The 16,518-nt window shown below is 36.6% G+C and overlaps 1 long non-coding RNA gene across 2 annotated transcripts; it reads right to left on the bottom strand.

Annotated features, from left to right (window-relative positions):
- Positions 1 to 348: 348 nt before the first annotated feature.
- On the bottom strand, positions 349 to 16,246 carry LOC137481915 (uncharacterized). Of its 2 annotated transcripts, XR_011003758.1 has the most exons (5): positions 16,110 to 16,239; positions 15,870 to 15,994; positions 15,108 to 15,298; positions 13,763 to 13,825; positions 349 to 785 (listed from the first exon to the last, which is right to left on the bottom strand). It is a non-coding gene; the product is annotated as an uncharacterized lncRNA (long non-coding RNA). The 2 variants fall into 2 exon arrangements; XR_011003757.1 differs by having other exon boundaries at positions 15,870 to 16,246.
- Positions 16,247 to 16,518: the final 272 nt, after the last annotated feature.

Raw genomic sequence — 16,518 nt, 5'->3', positions numbered from 1 at the left:
TCACGCGTGTCTGAGTGTGGTGACAATATTGGCTTGGCTCTGCATACATGCGTTGGTTAAGAATACAAAAGTACTTTCATTCTATTCTATTGTGACTGTGTTGGCACAAAAATATAACATAGAAACCTTTACATCACCAAAAGTTTCCTCTTTTCTTTGAATATGGCTTACTTTTTCCAGGAAACTGGTTTAAAACCAATGCCTGAAGCAGCTGCCAGGGAACTGGCCAACCAAATTATAGTGTCAAACTCTTGAATGCAGAATGCTCTCTAAGGTAGGTATGGCTGAGCTGATTTTGCTCATTTTAAAATAATTAATTGAAAAAATAATGGCGTAAGAAACAAAAAAAAGTTTGAATTTTTTGAAGACCATGAAAACTAACACAGTAGATTCAAGCAATCAAGGTAACATGCAATACTTCAGTTGTTCCAACATATCCATGGTCTGATGGCAATGGCCAGGATTTGGTTTTCTAGGCCTCTGCAAAGTTCTGCCCTCTCTATATAGGCAGTGGTCATTTTCAGCTAAACATGTGCCCATGTATATGCATCTTTGAGACATTGACTTAGAAAAGATGTTTCTAGTTTATATTTCTCTATGTTGGCACTTTTCTTGTAAGAAATTAATATATCCTAACTAACTCAGTACTAAACTCTGTCACTGTCTTTCAGTACCTTGTTTTGTTTTCCGAAGTTCCGGTATTGGCATGCTAATGATAACAGAATTGGGATCTTCCTGTGCTGCTGAGTTTACTGTGTCATTTGCACCAGTGACCAGAGCCAAGTCTGTATCTCAGACAAAAAGGAAATATATTACAAAATGTGTTATTATGAAAGGAAAAGCCACTGCTTCAAGTTATCAAGACAACACCAAAGCACATTAATCAAGCATACAATAAATGATGACAGCTTGTTGTTTCATCTGAATGAAAAAATTAAATCCATCTGTTGGTGTTCAAACCTAGAATCCAATCCTGGCAGTTCCATGTGCTAATGAAAACTATTGAAAAAATTTCATGCATTCTCTATACAAGATATCATAAAAATAAATACTCCTAAGACTTAAGAGGCAGTGTTACGCAAGGCCGTGGTGAGGTCACTAAATAGAGCACATGTGTGGGATCTGAGGGTGACGTGCATTATGTTATACCACATAGAGTATTTCAACACCGCTCACTTACAGGCCAAACCTCCAGTATCTGTTCTGATCAGTTTCTCAGTTCCATGGCTCTGCATGCAAGAAGCACTCCATTTACACCCAATCCATTATAGCACCAGGAATTAACATTTTAGCAATTCAAGAGATTCCACCACTTAAGACAGTAGAACACAGCTTTAAAAATTACTTACAATTCCTGAAACCTCTAGCCATGCTGGTCATGAAAGGTATATTTCTAGAGTAACACTACTGATAAAAATACAGGGTTTAGTTTAGAGCTTTAACTCCAGCAGTATCAGATTGATTTCCCTTGTCCTCCTCATGCTCATTGAATTCTTCAAGGAACTCTTTAATAGGCTTGTGAAATATCTGCAGGAGTAGCATTACTCCCTCTGCCCAACATATTTACCCATGTGCCTACCATTTTTTTTTTTTCTCCAAAGTTGTTCACAGTTTGCCCAGTAAAGTCAAGCTTAACAGTCTGTACATCTGTTGAGTCTCCTAGTCTGTATTAAAATCAGCACCATGTTAGAGCTTCCATTTCTCTTGACCTTTTCTAACTACAGGGCTGGCTATGCTTCCCAGGAGCATAGCAACCTGAGAAGAATGAGAGAAGAATGTTTGGCTGTACCATTTTTCTATCTTCTGCAACAGCCCTCCAAGTGACTGAGGGGCATGAGCCAAAGGAATTTAGCATACTGTTACATGGAGAGCAACATTCAGGTCTAGGGCAACTATAGGTCTACTTTGAGCATAGAAGGGAATAAAAGCAGTCTAATACAGAAATGTCTGATTTTCCTGCTGTTTCAAGTTCCTAAAATGCATGCAAATGTAATGGCAACAAACTTACAACATCAAATACATCAATGCAAGCAGATTATCCTCATTGACAGCAATGAAGATACACCTATTTCAGATGTTTATGAAACACACATACATAATCTTGTATTTCCAATCTGAGTTTATAGGATAAACAGTGAGTCAAACATTTTCAGATTGTCAGCTGAAAACATCTGACATTGAGTTTTCTAGAACCAGTAAATTCAAGATCCCATGGTACTAAACTTAGCTTGTAAATCTTCCTTTATGAGCTACCTCCTACATAGTTGCTTAGAACAAAGTCATCTAGATTGACTCCATCCATTAAGGCTGGGTCCAGCCATGCAAAGCAGCTCTAAACCAGATAAAGCAGTGAAGAATTCTTCTGTGAAGGAAATACGGTCAGTGCAAGGTGATACAAAGATCTGAAAAGGTGCTGTTGAGATGACGAGATCCCCACCTGTCAGTGGCCTACATAGTCTCTAGTTTAATAATTGACAGCCTCAGAAGGAAGTGAAAGGCAGAGGTACTATAGAGCCATCTTTGCCTTTCCTCCTAGTGCTGCAGCTCATATGCATCTCCAGAGACATTATCACAGCTCTTACAGTCTTCCTTACTTTGCAGTGTTGAATATATTAGGAAATATTTGCCATCCTTACAAACTTAGGACTTAAGTAAAAAAAAAATCCAAAAGAGACCATTAAGTGAATGAAAATTAAAACCACAAATCATTAACACCCTAAACATTGAAAATTTTATGTGCATATTTTTAACAATGCAGCATTCTACTTGGAGTTAACTATTTTATTACAAGTAAAGCCCCTGACCCTTTAAAAAATAATTACTTTAATCTTCAGGAGAAGAGTATATCAACATTTCTAAACATTTCTATTTTTATCAAAATTTCTAAGACTTTGAGTGTTTTCTGCTGGACTTTTTTAATGTGACTATACCAAATGAACTGCACTTAACATTACTTTCTACAGCAGCCTGCTTTGCTGGGGGAGGCACTTTGGCAATTCTCTTCCTTTTTTTCCATATCCCTCTCCTCTCAGAGGCCCCTCATCGTGATGACCCATTCATTTGGCTACGGGCTGCATGCAGCTGCCTCTGAAAGAAGCCAACTGTATTCTTGGGTCAGCTGGAGAAGTCAGCTTCATTCCAGCTGTAGGGATGTACAGCACCTCCAACGCCTGAGACTTCGGGCACAGGAGAGCCAGGCTTCCCCTCGGGCTTCAGCAGAGGTGCAGAACATTTTAGCTGGCTACATAGCAACTGCTCAATGCTTCATGCAATCCAGTCTACAAAAACTATTATATTTAAGGATTTTCTGCTACATATTTGGAACCATTGTCCTTTGTTCACATGCCTTCATAGGCATTTGCAATTTTTTATAATGAAAGAGGAATGATTAGCTGGCACATTTCAGCTTAGTGGCTTATACTGTGCTGTAGATAGGATGCATGGAAACTAAATGTTTCCTGATTTCCATTAATATTTTTCATGTATGTTTATGCTACAGAAATTAAATTGTCCTGAAACACCATGACACAAACTTTTTTGTTATTGTTGCAATTGAAAATGGATGTTGGCCAAAGCTTGCCATTCTTAGAGAAATCTGAGACTGAATAGCTGATTACCCTGCATAAATGTTGGCAGTACTGCGTTACCCATTTTTAGGAAAAGCAAGTCTGGGAGGGTTTTTTAATGAGAATTAACAGAACAAGGGAGGCCCAGTAAAGTAACATCAGTGACTTCATCTCACATTTCTTTGCTATAAACCAGGACTATTCAAAGGGTAAAAAACCAAAACCATTTAGGTTTGTGTCTAGTTCTTTGTATTTCCACTATCCCCTGTCCTGCACTCAAGGCCTTCGTTATTTTTTAAGATGAGGAAAACACCCAGAAGAGGTCACAGACAATGAGTGATTAATTATTCATTAAAGTCTGATCATAAAGAACAGGACTGACTTACATGGGAGGTGAAATACACATCAACTGCAAAACCTCAAAATTTCACTATATGACAAATTGTGTAAACTTGATGAAATTAGTCTTAAGCCATGATTAACCATTTTGCTTTATGCAAAATATCTGTATATCATTACAGAAGAATGAGCCCTGTAAGTACTACCAAGATCTTTACTCTGAAGCTGACTAATAATTGTAAAGGTCTGTATTTATGGACAAAACCAAGAAAGGAATGACTGCTAACATCAGATGAGATACAGATGGCATATAAGGAGAGAAGAGGTATTTAACAATTTTAATATTTGGATTACAAGTGTGAATTGGATAGATTCAAAGGAAGTGGGAACAAGACTTTGGCATGATTAATGTGAAGTGAACAGTGAAATATTCAGTGTTACTCAAGATGTGAGGTAGCTTGGAAAGCCTGCTGTTGAGTAATTTGAACAGCAAATATCTGAACTCTCACCCAGGGTAATGATAGAATCAGACTCCTTTATCTCTCCAATAACTTGGTCTAAGCCAGCTTCAGTGCAAGTTCCAACAATTTCCATAGGTTTCCTTCCTGCTGTAGATGCTGTGCCATATCCACCCAAAAGTGACATTTGGCAAAGATCAAGCCCAACTGTCAATATATTAAATGACTACATTGGTCAAAACAACAGTTCCAAATCCATTAAAAGAATCCCAAAATAAATAGTTCATTTGCTGTAAGTTCCCATGTAGTTTGTTTGGGAAGTCAGACTGCATTATTTTTCAGCTCATTAAAGTTTACTTTAACAAGCTGTGAAGCTGATACAGAAATACTTCAACAGTTTAATATTGCATTGCCTTTTTTTTTTAAAGCTTCAGGATCCCACTTGGCATAAAAATTGCATTTCAAACAGATTTTTAGATACACTTTGGATAAAACTTTGTTTTTCAGACATTTTAAAATTATTTCTCTTCTCCTCCTTAAACTACCTTAACATTTTTCCCTAGTGAAACAAAGATGTTCTTTGTTAAATTACATTTCCCATCTTGCATATTATGAAACAGCACATTTCGCACTTCCTCAAAGCCAGTTGCTGGGTGAGATCTTTCATTGAAGGCTATTCAATGTTTTATAAAATATTAACTTACATGGCTGGTTTCACAAGGAAATCACATTGCTGTTATTGTTTTTTCTAGTTGTTTTTAAATTTCGGTTGCCAGATTTAGTGTACTAGGAACTGTTTACATACAGCAGGGCTAGAACTCATGCAAAAATGTTCAAGTTCTCTTATGGCATAAGATCACCACTTCAATCAGAAGGAATCAACTCTCTCAAGACCACTGGTTTGTACTCCATGCCAACATGTTAGTGCCAGTCATGACCCAGGGTGTGACCAGCCAGAATTGAACTGATGGCACATTCACACTGTTCAGTGGAGTGCCACGTGGAAGTGCTTGAGCTCTGGGTAAAGGAGCTACTACAAAGCAGGGTAAAAATGAGGAAGAGCTCTCCTAGCACAGATATACTGCTTGCAATCCTTCAGCTGGCAGGATATCTCTACAGTGTTACACATCATGCAACCCAGACATTTTGATTTCTTTGCTGTTATTGGTATTTTGGGAGTTTGTTTTGCCAAATTTTAATTCTAGGAAATCTACCAGACATATATATCCAGTTGTCATAACTTCATTATTTATACTACCAATATGAGCAAAATTCTGCCACAGAGCCAGTCCAGTCATCCAATCTGCTGCAACATCTTATTTGTAAAAGTTTCCTAAGTAGATGCCTTTGTCTTTTTTCACACAGAAAAGAGGACAAACTAGTGGAATTTCCTTACCGCACACACAATGCACAACAGGATAGTTCCATCCAGAGGAGCCAATTAAGACATCCACAATTGTCAAGACTGGTGTCAAGAAAACCTTCTGCACACAAGGCTCAGCCAGAGTGACTGTTTGATATCTGAGTAACAGGCATAGCTGCTCCACCTACAGCTGTCAGCCCCTGCAATCTAGTATGCACCACATAAGGGAAATAAAAATTGAACTAATATTTCAAGAAATGATATAATTCCTAAAATATTTACTAAGTGAAACAAAAGCAAATAAAAGTTCATTTAATCGCCCAGTTAGCAGAAGATTGTTACCTATGACCTCTATTGGTTTTGGTCACGTAAGTAAATATGCCTTTCGAATTTTTGCTCAAAGACTTTACAGGCATAATAGGAGCTGAAATAATTTGTTACTGTGCAGTACAAGACCCTTACTCACTTATTTCTTTCCAAAACCAGTCCACAGTTACAGCAATGGCTAGGATTACATATACATCTGACTAGATAAACATCCACAGCTTATTTTACAGCATTGCTGCTGGCTAGAAAGTTTTGGATCTCTGCAGTGTGGTTAGTGAGATCCTACGAGGTCTTGCAGACTTGTTAAGGAATTTCTATAGGGCTAGATAAACATTCTGCAGAGTGCTTTGTTGATTCCTCATAGTTTATGCCAATTTTTTCCATTGACATGCAAGACTCCCTTGTGGAGAGAATTCAGCAAGTGCTGGATGTGCATGCAAAAAACATCTTTCCTGGAGTTTTGCAATGAAACGGTTCAAGAATGCACTCTGGTGACTTTTACCATAATTGAGGAGAATCCTGTAACACCAAGAGTGCCTGCTAATCCAGGGGTGCAGCGTGGACCCAATGCAAAAGTTGATCATGCTAGCCATGGATGCTATCAGCAAGCCAGCTAGTGGTGCCCAAGGAAGAAATGGTGCTGAGTTCAGCACCTGGGAGTGAGAGTGGCTGCTCTGATGCTGTATTGCCTTTAGCACTAAAATATTTTTCATGCTAAAGCACTAGAAATTAAGACGAGTTACAATACCAAATAAAAATACCAAAGATACTGGTCTTCTTGGTGATCAGTAAAGCTGAAGGAAAGATCTGCCAATTTCAGATAGAAGACAAGAAGTTATGAAATTTTTTTTGAAGGAATTCTCAGAAATGGAAGTGCTCCAGCTCCTTTTCCTGTCACAGTCTGTGACTCCTTCTTTCAGCCTTGTTAATTATGAGAAAGCAAAAGCAGTTTGATATGATTGCTTTGTAATATCAAATAGGACATCAATTACACAGAATGTGAAGTTTGAATAGCTGTATAACTTCACAGTAGGAAATAATTGCTACTTAAGAGCCTAGAAGATCTCTTGCTACAATTCCTCTAGCCAACAATTGTTCACATGAGTCTCTTGGGAATAAAGCTCTATGGAATCTAACTCAGATTCTCAGTTAAACTGTTTAGCAAATCCAGGAAAAAAAAATCCTTGGGACCAACATCAGCATCTCTCCTAATCAACACAAAAACCAAAGTCACTAACCTCTTTTTCCTTGTGTTCCAGTCCTACCAAATTTGTTAAGCTAAATTGTGTAAGACTGCTTCCCTTGTAAAGGGCCTAAGATAATTATGCCCTGGCTCCTTCTAGGAGCCAACTGGATTTTGAGGAAAACAGAAAAGGGCCTCTAGTGAACTGCATTCTAAATTTCATATGACAGAATACAGTAGTAGAGTACCCAGCAATTTTACAAAGGTCACTAAAGCACTGAAATTACACCCCAATACATTGCCCAGATATGCCACAATCTTGAGAACACTGGCAGATGGGTGAACATCAAGGTGTGGATATTCAATTCCACACTTGGCAATTCATGTAAGAGTTGCTGCTGCCAAACCAACCAGACTGTGAAATGCAGCTACAGGCTGAGGAAGGTCAGAGATTTCAATTCATTTTGCAATGGTAAGACCTGGAAAATTAAATTATTTAGATCCAAAATGAAATATTACATTGTGTTTCATACTGAAAACATAAACAGACCATTGAGCAAGAAAGGACTGTTTACTTATGTTGTTTTCCTCTTCATACAATGAATTAGAAATATAATAGTTATAGGAAATTTTAACCTAATTTAAGTCTTTTCCAAAAATACATTGCTAGAACATTTTGGGATGACAGCTTGTAAGCAACAGAGCCAGAACAGCTCCTTTGAAGCCACTGTTTCTCATGGATGGGAGAGAGTTGTGTGGATGTACTTGCCAGAGTTTCCAAACACATTTTGCCTACAGAGAATCAAAGCAGGCAAAACAGCTCTGGATGCTTTAGAAGACTGCCACAATCTAAGTGACAAACTGGCAGAGTAGTACCTTCCCCTCTTCTCTCTTACAAAGTTTCAAGCTCAACTTTTGAGAATTTCTATCAGCCTCCATAGTATTGGATACAAAATCCTCCTTAACAAATCAGCATTAAAACTAACTTAAAATTTTCAAGCATTTCTTTTCCCATAAATTTATTTTAATTTAGATCAACTGAGGCAGCTGGTAAATTCATAACAAGAAAATTGTTTCATGTAAGAAAACAAATGGGAAGTTCCAAAAACATCTAACTTGATCAGTGCTTTTTTAAACACCAATTTTTTGTTTGTGAACCATGAACAACATTTGATTTGAACAAAACAAACTTTTTATCAGCAATTAAGATCTTTCACGCCTTAGATACAAGTGCCACCTTTAGGAATTTATGTCTTCATACTATATGTTTTCCTATCCTCTTAAAGACCAGTAAATTAATCAATAACAAGGATGCTGGGGATTGAGCACATCTACCTTACAAGAAGTGCATATGCCCATTGTGCCACCCAGAGCCATGCCCAGAACTTCTGCTGAAGATTTCAGTGCTTCTACTGCTGCTTGCTGCTGAAGTTTTGACACCTCAATTGGACCAGGGGTATTCTTAGATCCAGAAGCCTTCTGAGTAGATAGCCCTGCCATCCCTCCTGCACAGCACAAAACTGAGCTGAAATACATCAGCTGAAAAAAACTAAAACACAAAAATCAAAGAAAAAAAAATCAACCATGTAGTATTGATATATTTCAAACTATTTTATAATTGCCAGGAGGACTGAGAGCAGATAGTTTGTCTTTAAAGATAAAAGTTTTCTTCTTTGTTTGTTATTGCAAGTGACTATCCCTTTTTGATTATTAGACTTCTGCACACTCCTCTCTTAACATTTTCTGGTTTCTGTATTTTTTATGACGCCAATTCAATGAGCAGCTATGAAACTAATTAGCATCCCAGCAATTCAGCTCCAGGATCCATTGACATATATTTGAGTACATGTTTTCAATTAGCATCAACACTGAGGTATTGTTTTCTAATATTAGTTTAAAATGCCGCAATTACCGCCTTCATCTTTATGGTTTTCAGGCTTATTTCTTAATACTCTGCTCTTATAGAAAAATCCTTAGCACATTAGTTCAAGTTGAAAGATTAAAAAAATACCTTTGCTAGATTCGTCCTGCCCTGCACTGTGCGCATTTAAAAATGTTTTGGCTGTTATATTCTTCATGGGTAACATTTTTATATTTTATCAAGGTAAATAGGAAGTTCTGATTCTCTCACATTTTGATTTTAGATATTTTGATATAAAAAATGCTCTGAAATTCCTACATGACCTCATTTAGTAAACATGCAGTCATCTATCTGCTATTTGAATAGCACATGGTGAAAATTTTAAATAATAAGCTGTCTTTTAACCTACATCACTGAATGAGTTGAAAGTACGATCCAAAACAATATAGTCAGAAAAATCCATGATGCTCAAATCATATCCATTCAGCAACATTCTTGGAACATTTGCAAAGGCCAAAGACCATGTGTTGGCTGGTATCTGCAAGAAATATTTATGGGCTTTTCAGGAGTCTAAGCCCAAAGGCATCAAGCTGAGAGAAGGGAAACTGTCACATAAGGATATGAACAATCCTGAGATGGAGTAAGTTTATAGATATTGTACCCTGAGGAAATCTGGGGTTAAGCAGAGTAGCTGTATGACTGTATCGCTGTGGCTTTTACTATGGCCTGTGGAAAGGATGCAGCACAAGAAACAACACAAATTTCCCAGAACACCTCTCAAGTACTCATTTGCAAGACAACTGAAAACAGTTAGCTTCAGTGATTTTTACACCTTATGTAACATTCTGACAAGTCCAGGACATCCATTAGATTTTTTCCAGTGATAGTACCGTTTGAAAAACTTTAAAGAATTAATGAAATTCAACACCTCGTTTCTTCCAGAGTAAGTGCTGAACAATTTTCTAGGATGTTGGAAGCCTTAAGGGCAGGTAAAAAACAGTTCAGGTCTAATTACTATCAGATTGTTGTCTTCCCAAAATACTTCCCTTTCTCTGTCTTTAGTAAAGATGAATGCTAGTTACATTCCACATGTAATAAGAAATATCTCAGTTTTAATAAGTTTTGAACAACACACGCATCTGGATACGGATTAAAAAAATAGAAAATAAATGCATTAGAGGGTGGATTTAAAAATAGCAAATAAAGGTAAACATGGTCTCCTGATAAACTCTAAAGTGCCTAGAGATTGGTACCTGAGCAATTGAATTAAGTTCTTCAATGAATACTGCTGCTTTTGTAACTGACTGAACATTACAGAATTGGAAATGCAAAACTGTTTTCTCTTGAATGAAACAGCACAGTCAAAGGAATATGCTCAAATAAGGACAGTAGAAAACAAAAAGGCTATAAAATTGTTTCCCTGGCCCTAGGGATACCACATTCCATGGTCTAATGAAAAAGGATGACAAATATTTGCCCATATAAGTGAATGGCTTTCCTAGAGGGCTGTTTTTCAAGAAAGCCTGCTTCTGCACACACGCCTTGCTCCTCACTGCTTGTAGCACTAATATTTCACTCAGGATCCAGCTCTTTACTTGCCCATATTAATCATTTTGCTAGCCAATACCACCTTCCTAACTTTGGGTTACTTAGCCATTGAACAAATTCTATCTTTGTTTTACTTTGAGAGCTACAGAAGTTCATGCTAGATTATGTTATCTAATTTATCTGCTTTTTCCAGTCTTATGTTTTGAAAACTACCCCATGATCTCTTTAATGTGTCAATAGTCTTTCATATTCCAATCAACAGAACAGATTCCATCCTGCTGCTGTAAGCTCTATCCATTCCACAGGTTTCCCAGCTCTTTCTGTTCTGTGGTTGCAGACTTTGTCTCTACATGCGGTTTTAGGCAGTATTTTAGAGAAAGGCTAAAATGAAGTTTCTTATCTTTAATCACTGAAAATAATAAATTGTGATTCAGGATCTCTTTTTTCAACACTAATTATGACTCAGAAACCAGTTAGATAGCTTATAAAAATCTGCTACGTCTGGTCAAATAACAGACAGATAAGTGTGGAGTGCTAATCAGCATGACAAACCCATCCCCAGATGTAAGATTTAACCTAGTAGCTTCATGAACTGATGAAATACTCTCCCTTATTTGGGAGATGTATTCCTTTTTGGACTAATCAGGGAGAAAGGAACTGGTCCTATGCAGAGAAAAAAGCAAAGAATACAGACAGACATACCTGAGGTTGCATCAAAATTTGTCATCACTTCTCACTATTCCATTAATTCTGTTAAACTTTTACTATTTTTGTCATCTTGTCACTCACAAAATTATGTATATTTACTGTAGAGACAATGGGTATAAACATGAAGTTGATGCTTATGTTGGCATTCCTATATGATGATTGTACAATCCTTTGGTTGCCAGTAGATCTTTGTGCATGAATATGCATCATGAATTTAAAGTAAATATGAAAAAAAGATTTAGTGCCAGGAATAAAAGTTTTGTAATCTCATTTTTAATTCATTTTTGAGAAGTCATTAACCTTGTTTTGATTTCCTATAGGTCTCTTTTAATGAAATTGAACTCAAATCTGTCTTAGTGAAGCATATGAGAGAAGACAGCAGAAAATACACGTGGGAATAATAAATACAATTTCTGGTATGAGAGGCAAAGGAAGGCCAGGTGTGGCTCCCTGGATAGTGTGATAACCACTATTCCAAGCAAGACTCAATCTGCTCACTATTTGATTAAAAAAAGATTTGGGAGAAAGAGGCATCAGTCCTAAAATACCTGCCCAACCTATAAAGAAAAAAAAACTATGCGTTTAGAGTAAAAAAGCATTTTCTTTATTAATCTTAAAATAAAAACAGGCATAGAACCCAAATCCTTCTTCCACAGAAGTTGTCGCAGACACCCATGATAGCAGAAGGCATTTCCTGCTCATGATTTTGCATGCATAACTTGTGTACATTGTTTTTGCCAGAAAACTAATTTTGGAATGAAAGACTCTTGGCCAATGTGACAACAAAGTGTGTACCCCAGGATTCAGCAGATGCACATGGGACTGCCAAACTAAATTTATGAAATAAAAAATATTCCACTTGGGCAAATATGGAGAAATTGTTCACCAAAAAAAACTCCAAAATCAAATATGTCATAAATTCCCTAGTGGCTTTTCACAACCTTTACTGCATTAGTAGAAATACAGACCACAGTGTAGCATCTGAACATGGTTAAAAGATGCAGACCACACAAAGAGTTCAACAACACTTCCTTGGGAGAAAATATTATTGCTTCCAGTACAAGTCTCTTTGACCATATGTGTTAGTGGTTTAAGGAAATGTTTTCCCTCTTTAGGAAAAGATCAGATCATTTCATTAATCCATGATAATATGATATTCTACTTGGAGCCATATTGTGTCATCACCCGCACAAGGTTTTGTTAAATATACCCAAGTAAGCTCTGAGCAAATCATTGCACAGAATTAATTTCTCTGATCAAGACAAAGTCTAAAATGGCAAGATATTCCAATCTCACTATTAGAAATGACAGTTTAATTTTCAGTTGTACTGTCATTTCAGAAAGCTTTTAACAAAAACTATAAAACATATATATAAAATTGCCCACTGTTAATCAAAGAGAATAGATCTTCAAACAAGGTTGATACTTTGTCCAAAACATGGTAAGTCCATGACCCTGACAGAAGACAGTAAGGGAGGACTTTCAGCTGCTGTACAAAGTTGGGTTAAGGAAGGAGTGAAACAGACTTCCTTCTCTGCTTTCCTCCTTTAAAATCAACTTTTCATACTTCCAGAATTTGCCTTCCTTGAACTAATATATATTTCTGCTGCTACTCATTCAACTTGAACAGGAGTCCGGAAGGTAGTGAACCCTCAAAAAGCTGTGCTATACATATCCTTTTCTGTTATCATTTGCATTATTGTTTCATTTCATCATTATTTTAATGTAAAGTACATAACAATCTTGTTTATGAGAAGAATACTCTTGAACATAATCAAATCCTTGCTATATGATTCATTTATGCATTCCATACATATATTTCAGCACAGATAATGACATCTGGAGTTATGCAGTACACACCGGCCCTGATCCAAAAGCTTTTGAGAACAGCCTATGTTCATTTCAATTGGCCCTGGATTGGGTTTCTAACCTATACTATACTGGCTCTTTATTTCATACATAATTAATATCAGAGTAAATTTAATGGCAACAAAAGGCATATGGTGATTCACCAAGGACCCTGAAAAGTGAATTTTTAGCCTTTCATTTAATAGGAAAGCAACAGGACATGTTAGCAAACCTGACTTACCACTGTCTGTGACTTTTCAATGTTAGTCCACACTACTAGCTCACTTTATTTTTACATAATTATTCCTAGCATGGCTCATCACCAAAATGCCAACTGGTAACAAGAAATATAGATAAAGTCTCTTGTACCTCTTACATAAATTCCAATTGTGTTCATAATTTTCCTAGATTATAAGGATATGACTCTTCCTGATCTCGTGCTAATCTTTTTTTTTTTTATAGAAAAGAGTGCTGTCCCTGGCAAAGGTCACTGAAATAATGCTTTACACCTTCTTGTTGCAGAAAAAATAATCATTATGATGGATTCCCACTATAGGTTACCTTTCTTTATATTATGGGCTGGCTGTTTCAGCAAAGTTTTGTCATGACGACTTATTTGTCCTTCTGAAATGAGTGGGATTACTCACATGAGTAAATAGAATGGGATTTGACCTTTACCTTTTACTGATTACTATAACTCTTGTTTTGCAAAACAGCACCAACCACTACATGAAATCAGTAGTAAAAAACAATTTAGTGTTCCTACTAAACCAATTTGGGCCTGACATATTTCAGATGTGATACACTTATCACTGAAGGGGGAAGAACAAAAATCAAACAAAAAATTAAGAAAAACACAAAGCAAGCACAAAAGAAAGCACAGGAAACAAACATTAAAAAAGATAACATATCTAAATCCTTGACTGTGTTCCTTAAAAGCTTAGCATGAATATGCTTCTCTTTACAAACACTTCCTTAGCTGAAAAGTAACTCCAGTCTGCCAATACCTAGATGTTTTGCATGCCTGTACTTTGGTTTCATGCTACCTGCAAATATGGATTCTTGTCAATCTTCAATTCACCACAACTACAGAAATTTATTTTTCTTCTTAACTACATTAAAAATAAACTTGACTGAAAAAGAATCACTTTATCTCAAGAAACACCTTGCATACAGAAAATTGCAGTCAGCACACAAGTAATACCAGTTTTCACAGACTTTAAGCCTGTCTCCTAATTTAACTGCATATTTAGCTCCTTTTCTCCTCCAAAAGAAGGGGCTGAAGGGTATAGGAATGCATGAGGGCTGCTGTTATTACAATGGAGACTATGCAGGGTTTAGCTTAATGATGTCATATCAGGGTTGAAATATGTTTGATATTCTCAGGCTGAAACCCTGTTTGTTTCAGCAGAAAAGCACTGTAGCTTTTGCAATGTTCCATCTCTCCTGACCTTGAGGCAAAGATGCAGTGTCACCAGACCATTTGACCTTTGAAGTACTTGCACTACTTGAAGTCCTTTTGTGCATCACCCACAGCTCACCCATTCCTGTTTATCAGCTCCTGTGTTCAATATGTGCTCATTTGAGTCCATAAACTCTAGTACCTGAAGTGCAATTGCTAAGGCAGAGCTCAGTAGTTCAGGAGATGGGCTGATTCTCAAAAACATCCTTTTAAAACACAAGTTCAAAGGACAGAAGTAATTTTAGAGAATAGACATTTTTATAAGTATTTTTGCCCAATATTTTACTGCTTGAAGCAAGCAAGAAATTCCCTTCCTAACATCATCATGTACACATTGAATGATAACATTTCCTCAGAATGACTAAACTCCGTAACAAAATCACTGCTTTCAGACAACACATTTTATATGTTTTTTATCAAAAATGTTTTAGTGTTGAAACTCACCTTTATTACCCAAATTCCTCTAATGACATGATCAATAGCCCTATAATCGAAATCGTCCTTTTGTTCAAAGTGAAAATATTCTTTCTCAGGAGAAACAGCTTTAATAATTTCAAGATGTTGTTGGAAAAAAGGCTACTGGCTTGAGTAGCCATTCTACTTGGCAAGTCCTTGTAACCAGTGTTCACCACACCCTGATGAGAAAGCAAAATAAATAGTTGTCAAAGCTTTCATGTGTTAGAAACTTTTCACATGTTCTCCACAGACCTGATGCCTGCTTTATACATGCTAGTAAATCACATTTGCATATTACTACAGACATGAGTTACTAAAGCTTTCTTTTACAAGTTAAGGTTTCTGTATAAAACTAATAGCTTACTCTGATGCATGACCAAAGAAATTCAGCAATTTTGTCAGGAAGCCAGAGATTAAATGAGCTGAGAGGCCAGTCAGGGAACTGGTTACAAAACCATATGGTGCTTATTTTTGAGAATAAGAAATCAAGTACTTCTTCAAATGAAAAAACACCTCATGATTGTCTGATAAGAATCACATTGCACAATGTGTTTCACAGATTAACTGCACTCTAGACAATCCCAAGGAGGAAGATAGTGATACCTTCAAAACTTAAATTCCTTGCAAGTACATATGGATTAATACCACATCTCTAATATCCCTTAGTATTATTATGAAAGCAGAACATTAAAAAAAACCCAAACAAATCCTAATGCCATGCTCTGAAAACAATTTACATTGAATTCTGACCTTGGACACTGTACCCTGAGTTTTTGTTTCTTTCTTTCATTACACCATTCCAGGATAGCCATCTGGACATTAAACTCGCCAGTTTATCTCATATGAAGTCACACATGTTGGCTTCCATACACATCCTGGAGCAAATCAACATAATAATGAAGTATGGCAGGCCCAGAAGTCATCAATACAAGGTAAAATTGAAATACTGTAGCTGGTTCTCCAGAACAGGCCATTGCAGAGATCTGTTACTTGGGGGACAGTGGCAGCAAGAATTCTGCTTCACAACCCACTGCCCAGGTTGGTTCCTGATGAGACTTATCCTTCTTGGGTAAATTCACAAATACTGAAATGACAGAATTTTAAACTGCTTCAGCTAATGGGTCTTTATGAACATATAGTTGCGCCTTTATCTCATCATACACTGCACAACTGCTTTTCCATATCACCCTGGAATTTAGTCCTCATCTAAAAATTATATTAATTTTAATGGTAATCCCCAAAAATCTACCATTAATATTAAAAACTGTTCAATATCACTACTTCAAATTTGTGAAAATAAGCAAATATCTGAATTGGTTTTTCTTTTCCTGTATCTATCTCGAATTGAATACTCAAAATTCTTGTTAATGAAGGAATTACTTTAAAAGCATTTATGGAT

The sequence above is a fragment of the Anomalospiza imberbis genome, chromosome 13, assembly GCF_031753505.1.
Source record: "Anomalospiza imberbis isolate Cuckoo-Finch-1a 21T00152 chromosome 13, ASM3175350v1, whole genome shotgun sequence".
Lineage (NCBI taxonomy): Eukaryota > Metazoa > Chordata > Aves > Passeriformes > Viduidae > Anomalospiza > Anomalospiza imberbis.
Note: the sequence above shows the minus strand (reverse complement) of the source record. Positions and strands in the feature narration are given on the sequence as shown.